The sequence below is a fragment of the Lucilia sericata genome, unplaced genomic scaffold (assembly GCF_015586225.1).
Source record: "Lucilia sericata isolate MDLA Ls3-8-SP2 unplaced genomic scaffold, ASM1558622v1 Contig000198F_arrow, whole genome shotgun sequence".
Taxonomy (NCBI): domain Eukaryota; kingdom Metazoa; phylum Arthropoda; class Insecta; order Diptera; family Calliphoridae; genus Lucilia; species Lucilia sericata.
In genome coordinates, this window is record NW_023994226.1 from 514,085 (window position 1) to 524,535 (window position 10,451).

The following is a 10,451-nucleotide window of genomic DNA, read 5'->3' on the forward strand; positions in this document are numbered from 1 at the left end:
GTAAGAAAAAAACACTGAAACATTCTATACCTACTCAGAGCATCGCCCTAAATCCAATAGATTAATTTTTGACCACAATTGATCAAAAAATTCCGCTGAAATAGCGAACAAAAACGGATTTCTTTTGAAAATAATAGTATTTGGCAAAGCAAGGGGAAAGGAAGGCTATTGCGAATAATAATGGTAAAAAAAATACAAAAATGGCTTGAGTAGAACCAGATATTCAAATCAGAACCAAAATAGATAAAAAATGTTGATATACATTTAAATTAAAATAATGATATATAACATTTACACTTTATTTTGTCCGACAAAAAAGTGAATTTACTTTAATTTTAAATGTTATACAGAAAAATTTTCGGTGAAATACATTTGTTTTATTGTTATTTTTTTAGCATTGTATATAAACTAAATGAATTAAAAAAAAATTCCATATTCAATAATCATTTAACAGATTTTTCGATGAAATAATGTAGCATGAGCACTTTTGCACTTTATTTTGTCCGATAATTATACCCTACACCACTTTAGTGGGGAGGGTATATTGGATTTGTGCTGATGTTTGTAACATACAAAAATATTCGTCCTACACCCACCTTAAAGTATACCAATCGGCTTAGAATCGTTTTCTGAGTCGATTAAGCTATGTCCGTCCGCCCGTCCGGCTGGCTGGCTGTCCATGTAAACCTTGTGTGCAAGGTACAGGTCGCAATCAAGATAATTGGATGAAATTTGGCACGCACGTTTTATTTGACCCAAGGACGAAGCCTATTGAAAATGGTTAAAATCGGTCCATTATTTCACCTAGCCCCCATAGAACAGAACCCCCCGAAAAGGGCTTCTGTGCTCATAATTATGTTAAATATACATATATATCGATAAATTACGGCACAACTAAGTTTTATAAAAGTCTTGATGACCCTGCCAAATTTCATAAAGATCGGGTCCCATTTGACCCTAGCTCCCATACAAAGTCCCCTTCAGAAAATTACTTGAATGTCCCAAATTAACTTATAAACACAAATATCCCGATGAAATTCACCACAATAAAATATTATGTAAATGTAAACATATTCGCAAAATTTTATCGGGCTTGGTCCATATTTGCCCCCTAGCCCCCATATAAAGCCTCTTTCAGAAAATTAGTTTTTCATCCATAAATTGCTTAAATGTATCGGAACAAGGGAATATTGAAGATAAATGTTTTATTATGAAAAATAAATCACATTTAATATTCATAACTGGTGTAGGGTATCATATGGTCGGCCACGCCCGACTATACTTTCTTACTTGTTTTTTTTTTTGTTTTACTGTTGACGATTTTGCTTTTCTTTGGTTGAATTTTTTGGTTTATTGATTTGTTTGATATGGCTCCTGCGAGCAAGAAGAAGGCTGAAAAGCGACAACTTAAAAAGTTAAATTGGAAATGAAGGTATATACTTTGTACTATTTGAAAAATAAACAAAAAATTAATCCAGTTTTGTATATATATAGAAAAAAATTACTTTAAATTCAAAATTTGGGTTTAGATCGATTTCAATAATTTTGCAACATTTTTGAAAACTTAATGAAATACACTCAAAGCAAAACCATTTCATAAAAAAAAGTTATAAATATTTATTTTTGGCTTATTTGACACTATTATTGAATATGAGCATGACTTATCAATTTCCTTTAATTTGGAAATAAGAAGCGATAATTAACCATTTTTAAATATGTTTTTTAAAAATGTGTTAAATTATTTATTATTATTTTAAAAAATGTGATAAACTCGTTAATATTCCCCATGGTGCTAAAAATTATTATACTCCTATTCATAAACCACCTCATAACTATTTTTCATCTGAAATACTTTCACCTTCTGATGTGTCACTGTCTATTGGAAGGAGTTTTCTTTTCATATAAATTGCTTTTATCAGACATAGCAGGATCAAAAAATGCTGATTAGAATGAACTAAGTAATAAAAACTAGCCCACAATGCTTTGTCTAAACTAGAGTTGAGGTCGTGAGTACCTTTTACCCACAACCATGTAAGTATAGTATAGTAGAGTGCAAAGAAAAATCAAACAATATATTTATGACTCACCATGATTACGACCACGGGAATGAATGCAAAATAAGTAAAAATCACAATAATTTCATATCACGCGTGATTCACGATAATCACGCGAGTGGTTTTGCTCGTCTCTACAAATATTTTCAACATCTTTTTTAAAATCCTAATTGACTGAAGTTCATGATTCCATAATAAAAATATCACTTTTAAAGTATTAAAAGAGGTTATACAGTTTCAAAATAATCCGAATTTAAATTATTTCAACTTTTTACAAAAACAAAAAAAAATTCTCAAGTTTAAAACTCTGTAGCAGAAAAATTCAACAAGATATGACATTGAAATTTATACTAGTGTACTAGATGTATAATTTTGTACTCTTTAATCGAATAAAAAGAAATTTACAAAAAAACTAATTTTACTTTTTCAGTTAATCTCCATTTTTCCCAAAATCAACCCTTTGTGCGGTGGCTACCATAAGGTTAGAAGGATAGCTCCTACTGCTGTGACGCCTGCGGTTGTTCCAGCCAATCTACCGAAGCCTGTTAAGACGTGGTCGGTTGTGGTTAAGGGCGGTGGTTGAAAGGGCAGTAGCGAAGCCATGCAGCAATTGCTGGACAATGGCTGGTGCTATATAAAGTGGTTCTCGTTTATGGTTCGCCCACAAGACGCTGTGCCCAGCTGCTTCAGATGCCTGGGCTTTGATCATAGGGTGAGGGAATGCTGAATGGGGCTTCCGGCGGATCATCTCATGATGTCAGCCGCCTGTCCGGTGTTTAGTGCCATGGTCGCTAGATCGAATGCTAGACATTAGAAGCCATGGATCCCAACTTCATACATATTTTGCAGCTCAACTGTGAGCGGTCTTATGCAGTGATGTGCGAATTGGGGCATGCTGTGTCCGGGGTGCGACTTTTGTAGGAGCCGTATACCTCGGGTGGCCACATAAGAGGATTGCCGGGGGTGTACGGTCGTTTACTGACGACGGGGTAAGGCGGCTGTTATTGTGTGTGACAGTGACTTGGACTGTACAGTTTTGAATAGCAGCCAGTTAGGTGTTAGTATCTCCGTCGAAGGTAATTTCGGTAGGTTGATCCTGGTTAGTGTGTACTGTAGGTTTGGTTATCCATTGGAACCGTACTTAAGTTACTCGGATTTGGTGCTACTCCTCGCGAGTAGTTATCCTGTAATCCTAAGCTTAGACGCAAAAGCATGCTCTTGTATGTGGTTCAGTGAGATGGACAGGTTAGCCCCTGGCCATCAGAACTATATGCGAGGAGTTATGCTTAGCGAATGGCTGGTTACCAAGTGCGTCATGGTGGTGAATGAGCCGAGTGACCTGTATACTTTTGACGGAGGGTGTGTAATGGCTGGAGTGTAAGTGACCATAGGCTCATTGAGTTTACGGTCTATTGCAGAGGACGAACTGTTAGGACAGACCAGACTCGGGATGTTGACTGGGACCCTTACGCAGGGTACTTCCGATCGGTGGCCTCAGAGGTGCCGATTTATGACTTTAGGATACTGACGATAGATGTTGGGCCGACGTCGCAAGACAAGAAGTGGTGGACTCGTGAACTGGATCTGATGCGAAGGTCTGTTAGGCGTCTCCGGAAGCGATTCCAGAGATCCAGATGCACTAACGCAGAGGATTTAGTTCAGCGCAAAGCTGACTATCTTTCGGCCTTACGTACGTATATGGACATGATTGTTAGGGTAAAAGAGGACGAATAGAGAGACTTTGTACGAGACAATAGCGATGACCCTTGGGGTGCGGTTTACCGTATCTGCAGGGGAAGAAGTAGACATGAAGACTTGGGATCACTTCATGTTGGCGATACTGTATTGTCAACATAGGGGGATTGCATGAGCCTTCTGTTGGATGTTTTCTCTCCTCGTGAGGAGAGTGCTGTTCAACTCCCCCCTGGGAAGTGGTTGACCCTCCGATCTTGGAAAGATTTGAAATGAAAATCGCCAGGTATTGATGGCATGACTGGAGAGATGTGTAAAACCATCTGGAAGGCCTTGCCAGAATATCTGGAGTCAGTCTTTGGGAAGTGTTTTTTTAGCGAGGGCTACTTTCCTGAAGCTTGAAATATTGCTCGGATTGTCGTTCTCCTGAAGTCAGCCTCCTTAAATTTTTAATTAAATTTCGAGTAAAATCTTTTTGGAAAAATATTTTCGCGAATTAGCGGTCACCCTACGCTGTTAGATCCGGCATATTAGGTACAATATAGGACCTGTAAACGGAACTATTTTGTAATATTTTTTCAATTAAAAGATTTTTTATTTAACTTTTTGGAAATTTATTTTCGTGATTAACGGTCACTCTACGCAATTAAATTCGGTATGTTAGGTACATTATAGGACTTGCATACGGAATTTTTTTTCTCAATATTTTTCAACCAACGGTCAAATTAGATAATATTAGTCCAGGTCACTTACTGTTATACTTGTTAGTTATTCTATTCATCGATTTGATTTTTTTATATATTAGTTTTCTCATTTGGCTTTTTAAATTTTCCATTTTAAACAATTTATTTGAACTTTTTTAATAATGGGCTCCACATTATGTGCTAAGTTCGCTTTAGAATGCGATAATTTAGTTAAATCTTGTTCCAAGTTTGATATAACTCCATTGGAAAATTTAACCGAGTCACTTCTCGAGACGAAATTGCAATCCCTTGAAGAGGACTGGCAATCAGTTCGAAAAGCCTTTGAGGATTTAATTTCAACTAATGAGAATGTTATTCCTGAGAGCGAAAAATGCACTGCCAAAGTAAGATTTGGGTCGGTTAAGAACGAATATCAACGTACCAAGGCTAATATGACGGACCAATTAAAGATGCACAGAGCTTCTAGTAATCAAGGTCTAAGGCCCGATCAACCGACTAACTCTACTTTGTTCAATACTTCGAAAATGTATCACATTAATGCCACATTTAATGATTCGGAGATTTGTATAAAGGTTCCTCCTTGTGATACTCAGGAATTTTATGAGGATTATGAGGAATGGCCATCATTCCGCGATATGTTTACCGCCATTTATGGTAATCACCCTCGATTGACACAGGCTCAAAAGTTATATCATATCAAACAAAGGGCGAAGCAGGTAGTATTGTAGCTAAATATCCGCTTTCAGATCAGAATTATTTACTGGCGTGGGACGCGTTAAGGGCGCGATATGAGAACAAGCGCATTTTAGTAGATAATCAGGATTCAAACTACTATTAGCGATTGTTTATCAATTTTAAAGGCTCATGGTATACGAACCGATCAATGGGATCCAATCCTAATATATTTGTGTTCCACAAAATTACCTGATGAAACATTAGCTCTTTGGGAGCAATCGTTGAGTTCTCCAACTCGTTTACCTTCCTGGGCAGAAATGGAAGAATTTTTAATAAATAGACATCAGGTAATGGAAAGAATATCTACATTCAGAAGTCAAAACCCAGCTTATGTTCCATATCATAATCAGGGTAGAAATTATAATATAAATTATAATATAAAGCTAGATATGAAAACCCGAACAAAGAAGCTCAATCGAAGAATGATGATATGCTTTGCAAATTATGTAATAAAACACATATCATTCGAAATTGTCCTAAATTTCAAAACTTTTCAGTAAAACAGAGAATTGACTATGTAGAAAAAAACAAAATTTGTAGTAATTGTTTGTCTTCAGCTCACACAAATACAAATTGTCAAAGCGTTTTTACATGTGTCCAGGGTAAGAACAAGCACCACAGCTTACTTCATTTGGATAACACTGTACGTAAAATTTCAACTTTCAAAAAGACACAGAAAAACGCCGAAACACGTGAACTTAATTTTCGGTCGTAGAATCTAGTGACATACTCCGTTTTGAAAAGTTGGGTCAAAATCGGGAGATATTGCATTTTCAAATTTGAACTGTTTCTGAGGTGATTTTTGATTATTTAAATTTAAAAAGCAAAACTCACACACATAGAAAAGTAAATAAATACATGAAACTAGAGTCCATTTGAATTATTATGCATATACATTTAGTTTTTCATAATTAGTTCGTATGTCTATGCGTGAAAACTTTTTTCAAAATTTAAAAAAATAAAATATCACCTCATAAAAGTTCATACTTTAAAACGCAATATCTCCCGATTTTGACCCAACTTTTCAAAACGGAGTATGCCACTAGATTCTACGACCAAAAATTAAGTTTAGGTGTCTCGGCGTTTTCTGTGTCTTTTTGACATACTTACAGTGTAATTATTCCAATAATAAGAAGAATAAGCCAAATAAAAACGAAACGTCTAATACGTTTCATGCTGATCGCTCTCAGCAACCGGAGGATACAATAAACCGCCAACCGCCAATGTAGCTCAATGTCTACAGTACACAAGACAAACACACAAACAAACTTTTCTGTCAATGATGATGATATTTTATTACCTACAGCTCTAGTAGAAATTTTACATTTAGGAGAAATATTTACAGTTAGAGCTCTAATAGATTCGGGATCAAAACGATCGTTTTTAACTAACAAAATATCAAAAACTCAAAATGCAATTTTTGAAATTTGTAGATTAGAGGGTACAGTGGTAGCAAAATTCAAGTAAAATATCTAACATTACTATGTGTAGAAAAAACCACCAGTTTTCACTCAGTACCCAAGTTATAATAGTTCCAAATTTGACCAAATTTATGCCAAGCTTTACGATTTCAAACGCTGATCTCTCAGAAATAAAATATCTAGAATTAGCCGATTCGCATTTCTTGGTATCTTCACAAATAGACATTCTAATCGGTAGTGATATTATTCCATATATCATTCAAAATGGAATACAAAAGAATATTTTAGGCAATCTACTTGCTCAAAATTTCATCTATGGATGGTATATTTATGACCCAATGAAATTACATAGCGTTTCCCTAACTGCTAATATTTAAAATAAGGAAGAAAATGATAAAATAAGCTCAACGCTTAGACTATTTTGGGGAACAGATTCCAAAATCGAAAGTTCTATCAGAAACAGATCTCTACTGTGAAGAACTTTATAAAAAGACAACATATCGCAGAAGTAATGGCAGATATGTTGTAAAACTTCCTTTTAAACAAGAATTTCCAGAAAACTTGTATTTGCAATTTTCCAGATTCGCAGCAAAAAAAAGATCTTCAACAGATTTATAATGATGTTTTAGAAGAATATATAACATTGGGTCATATGAAGAAAACAAATTCTTCCGAAATTTGTAAAGATGGGAATTATTTTTCATACTATTTACCTCATCATGCTGTATTAAGACCAGAAAGCATTTCTACAAAAGTTAGAGTAGTCTTCAATGGTTCTCGCAAAACTAAAAGCTCATTTTCGTTGAATGATGTATTACATATTGGTCCAACGTTACAATCTGACTTAATGTCAGTTATTTTAAATTGGCGTTTATATAGATACGTTTTTAATGGTGATATCGAAAAAATGTATCGCCAAATATTAGTAACCGAAGCAGATTGTCCGTTTCAGAGAATTTTGTATAGAACAAAAACTTCAAGCAATATTGAAGATTACGAGCTGTTAACATTCACTTTCGGAGTGAATTGTGCACCGTATTTAGCTATACGAACGTTGCTGTAGTTAGCAATAGATGTAGAGAGACAGTCTCCTTTGTCATCTCATATAATAAGACATGAAACATATGTCGATGATTTTTTAGCTGGTGGACATACTTTGGCTTCAGCCCTAGAAGCGCAAAGTCAATTAATAAAGTCTTTAAAATCAGCTGGATTTCCACTTAAAAAAATTACGGCAAATAATAGCAAATTATTAGAAAATATTCCAACTGAAGATGTTTTAAGTGCAGATTTCTTAAAACTTTAGGATTCGAGCTCTACGAAAACGTTAGGTATTCAGTGGAATGCATACAGTGATTCCTTCACTTATAAAGTCGAAATTCCCGATTTCGCATCAAAAGTAACAAAAAGAACAATTTTGTCCGCGGTTGCTAAAATGGTTTGACCCCGCAGGGTGGCTAACGACCATTATTGTTCAAGCAAAGATCCTTCTACATGAATTGTGGCAAGATGGGGTTGGATGGGAATGAAGATGTGAAACCTCAGACTCTTTCAAGGTGGAACATTTTCTTAGAAGATTTTACACACATAAGATCCATTCAAATCCCCACATGGATCCATTTCCATCCAGATAGCAAAATCCAGATCCATGGTTTCTGTGATGCATCTGTGATGCTAGTAGCGAAAAGCAAAGTTGCGCCGTTGCAACGTGTATGTCTTCCTCGGTTAGAGTTATGTGGGGCATTACTGCTCTCGAAACTAATTAAACAAACTCTAACTAACAATTCATTTAAAATTCATCAACTTTTCCTGTGGCCAGATTCCACTATAGTATTAGCATGGTTACAAAAACATCCATCAGTTTGGAAAACATATGTTGCCAATAGAACATCTCAAATCATTGAAAATGTTGATAATGCTAAGTGGAACCACGTTTTAACCCATGAAAATCCAGCAGATCTTGGAACACGAGGTTGTAAACCACAAGATCTTAAAGAAAATCCTTAATGGTGGTATGGACCAATGTAGCTACTTGACTCCCAAGACAATTGGCCTAAATCTAACCCACCTGCCATAGCTCTTATGGAACAAAGGAAAGTTGAAGTTCACTGTTCCGTTACAGATGAACTCAATATAATACAAAGATTTTCTTCATATCGGCAAGCCCTCGCCGTAATAGCATATATTTATAGGTTCATACGTTCTACTAATAAAAGATTAGAGAAAACTAAGTTTGAAAGTTTAACGCTCTCTCACGAAGAGCTTAATAACGCAAAAATTGTGTATATTAGACTAACGCAGAAGTTTCATTATTCTGAAGATTTATAGAATCTTTCGGATTCCAAGCATATTTCAAAGAAAAGCTCTCTGCTTACTCTAAATCCATTTCTCGACGCTCAAGGTCTTATGCGGGTTAATGGTAGATTAACTAATGCCCCGCTTACGTACGGTGAGCGATTTCCCATAATTATCCCCAACTCTTCCCAATTTTGCAAAATTCTTCTGGAGTTTGTCCACAAAATTCTAGTCCATGCTGACATCACACTTATGATGAGCGCAGTAAGAAGCCAGTTCTATATTCCTGGTTTAAAAAGAACAGTCAAGAAATGCGTTTATCAATGTCTAACCTGTGTTCGTTATAAACAACAAGTGAAATCGCAAATAATGGCTACACCGCCAAAAGAGAGATCCACTCTCTCATTACCGTTCTCACATACGGGTGTCGACTGTGCTGGTCCATTTCAGATCAAGTCTGGCAATTTGCGAAATTCACCATATATGAAAGGTTACGCATGTATCTTTGTATGTTTTGCTACAAGAGCCATTCATTTAGAAGCTTGCTCTAGTTTAACATCAGAAGCATTACTAGCTGCGTTTGCACGATTATAGCTAGGCGAGAATTGCCAAAATCAGTTATGTCGGACATTGCTAAAGGAGTATTCATTATTTCTTAAACAATCCTCCAAGGATAAACTGATAAATATGCCATTAAAGGACTTGAGTGGAAGTTCATTCCACCTAGCGCCCCGCATATGGGAGGTTTATGGGAAACTGGCGTTAAAAGCTTCAACATCCACTTCAGGAAAATTTCAGGCGCACATAAATTTAATTTTGAAGAATTCTCTACTCTGCTTGCTCGAATAGAAAGTGTTCTAAATTCATGTCAGAAGACCCAGATGACCTGCAGGCCCTTACTCCGAGTCATTTTCTGCGCGGTACACCTTTGGTATTCGCACCAGAAATACCGACTGACAATTTGTCACTATTGAATCGTTGGGAACGACTGAAAGCACTCCATCATAAATTTGGTCAACGATGGAAAAATGAGTACCTTCAGGAGCTACACAAGAGGTACAAATGGCAGAATCCACAACGGGATCTACAAACTGATGATGCTCATCCTTGATGATAACGATATCATCCAGGATGAGCTTCTTCCTGGAGGTTAGGCAGAATAGAAGCCGTACACGTTGGTCGGGATAAGCGCGTAAGAGTCGCTGATGTTAGAACATCTAGTGGCGTCATGACCCGGCCAATAGTAAAATTATGCATGCTCCCGTTATGTGAAAAGTCTTTAGATTAGTTTGTTCTTGTCCATACAATGTCGTGTCTATGTGTTCCAAAGCCAATTTTTTCGACCTTAATCTGCCTCTGTTCTTTGTTTCTTAAATATCTTTCCAGAATGGACCCAGCCCAAAATCCAGAATTGTGTGCTGTCTGTTTCAGCTACCATCCGCAGCGTTACTGCAAGATGTTTCGCAAGTTGTCATTGGATTAGAGGTTGTACGCGGTACGCATTCACAAGTACTGCTCCAATTGTTTTTCTCGGTCCCATCAGATTGGGA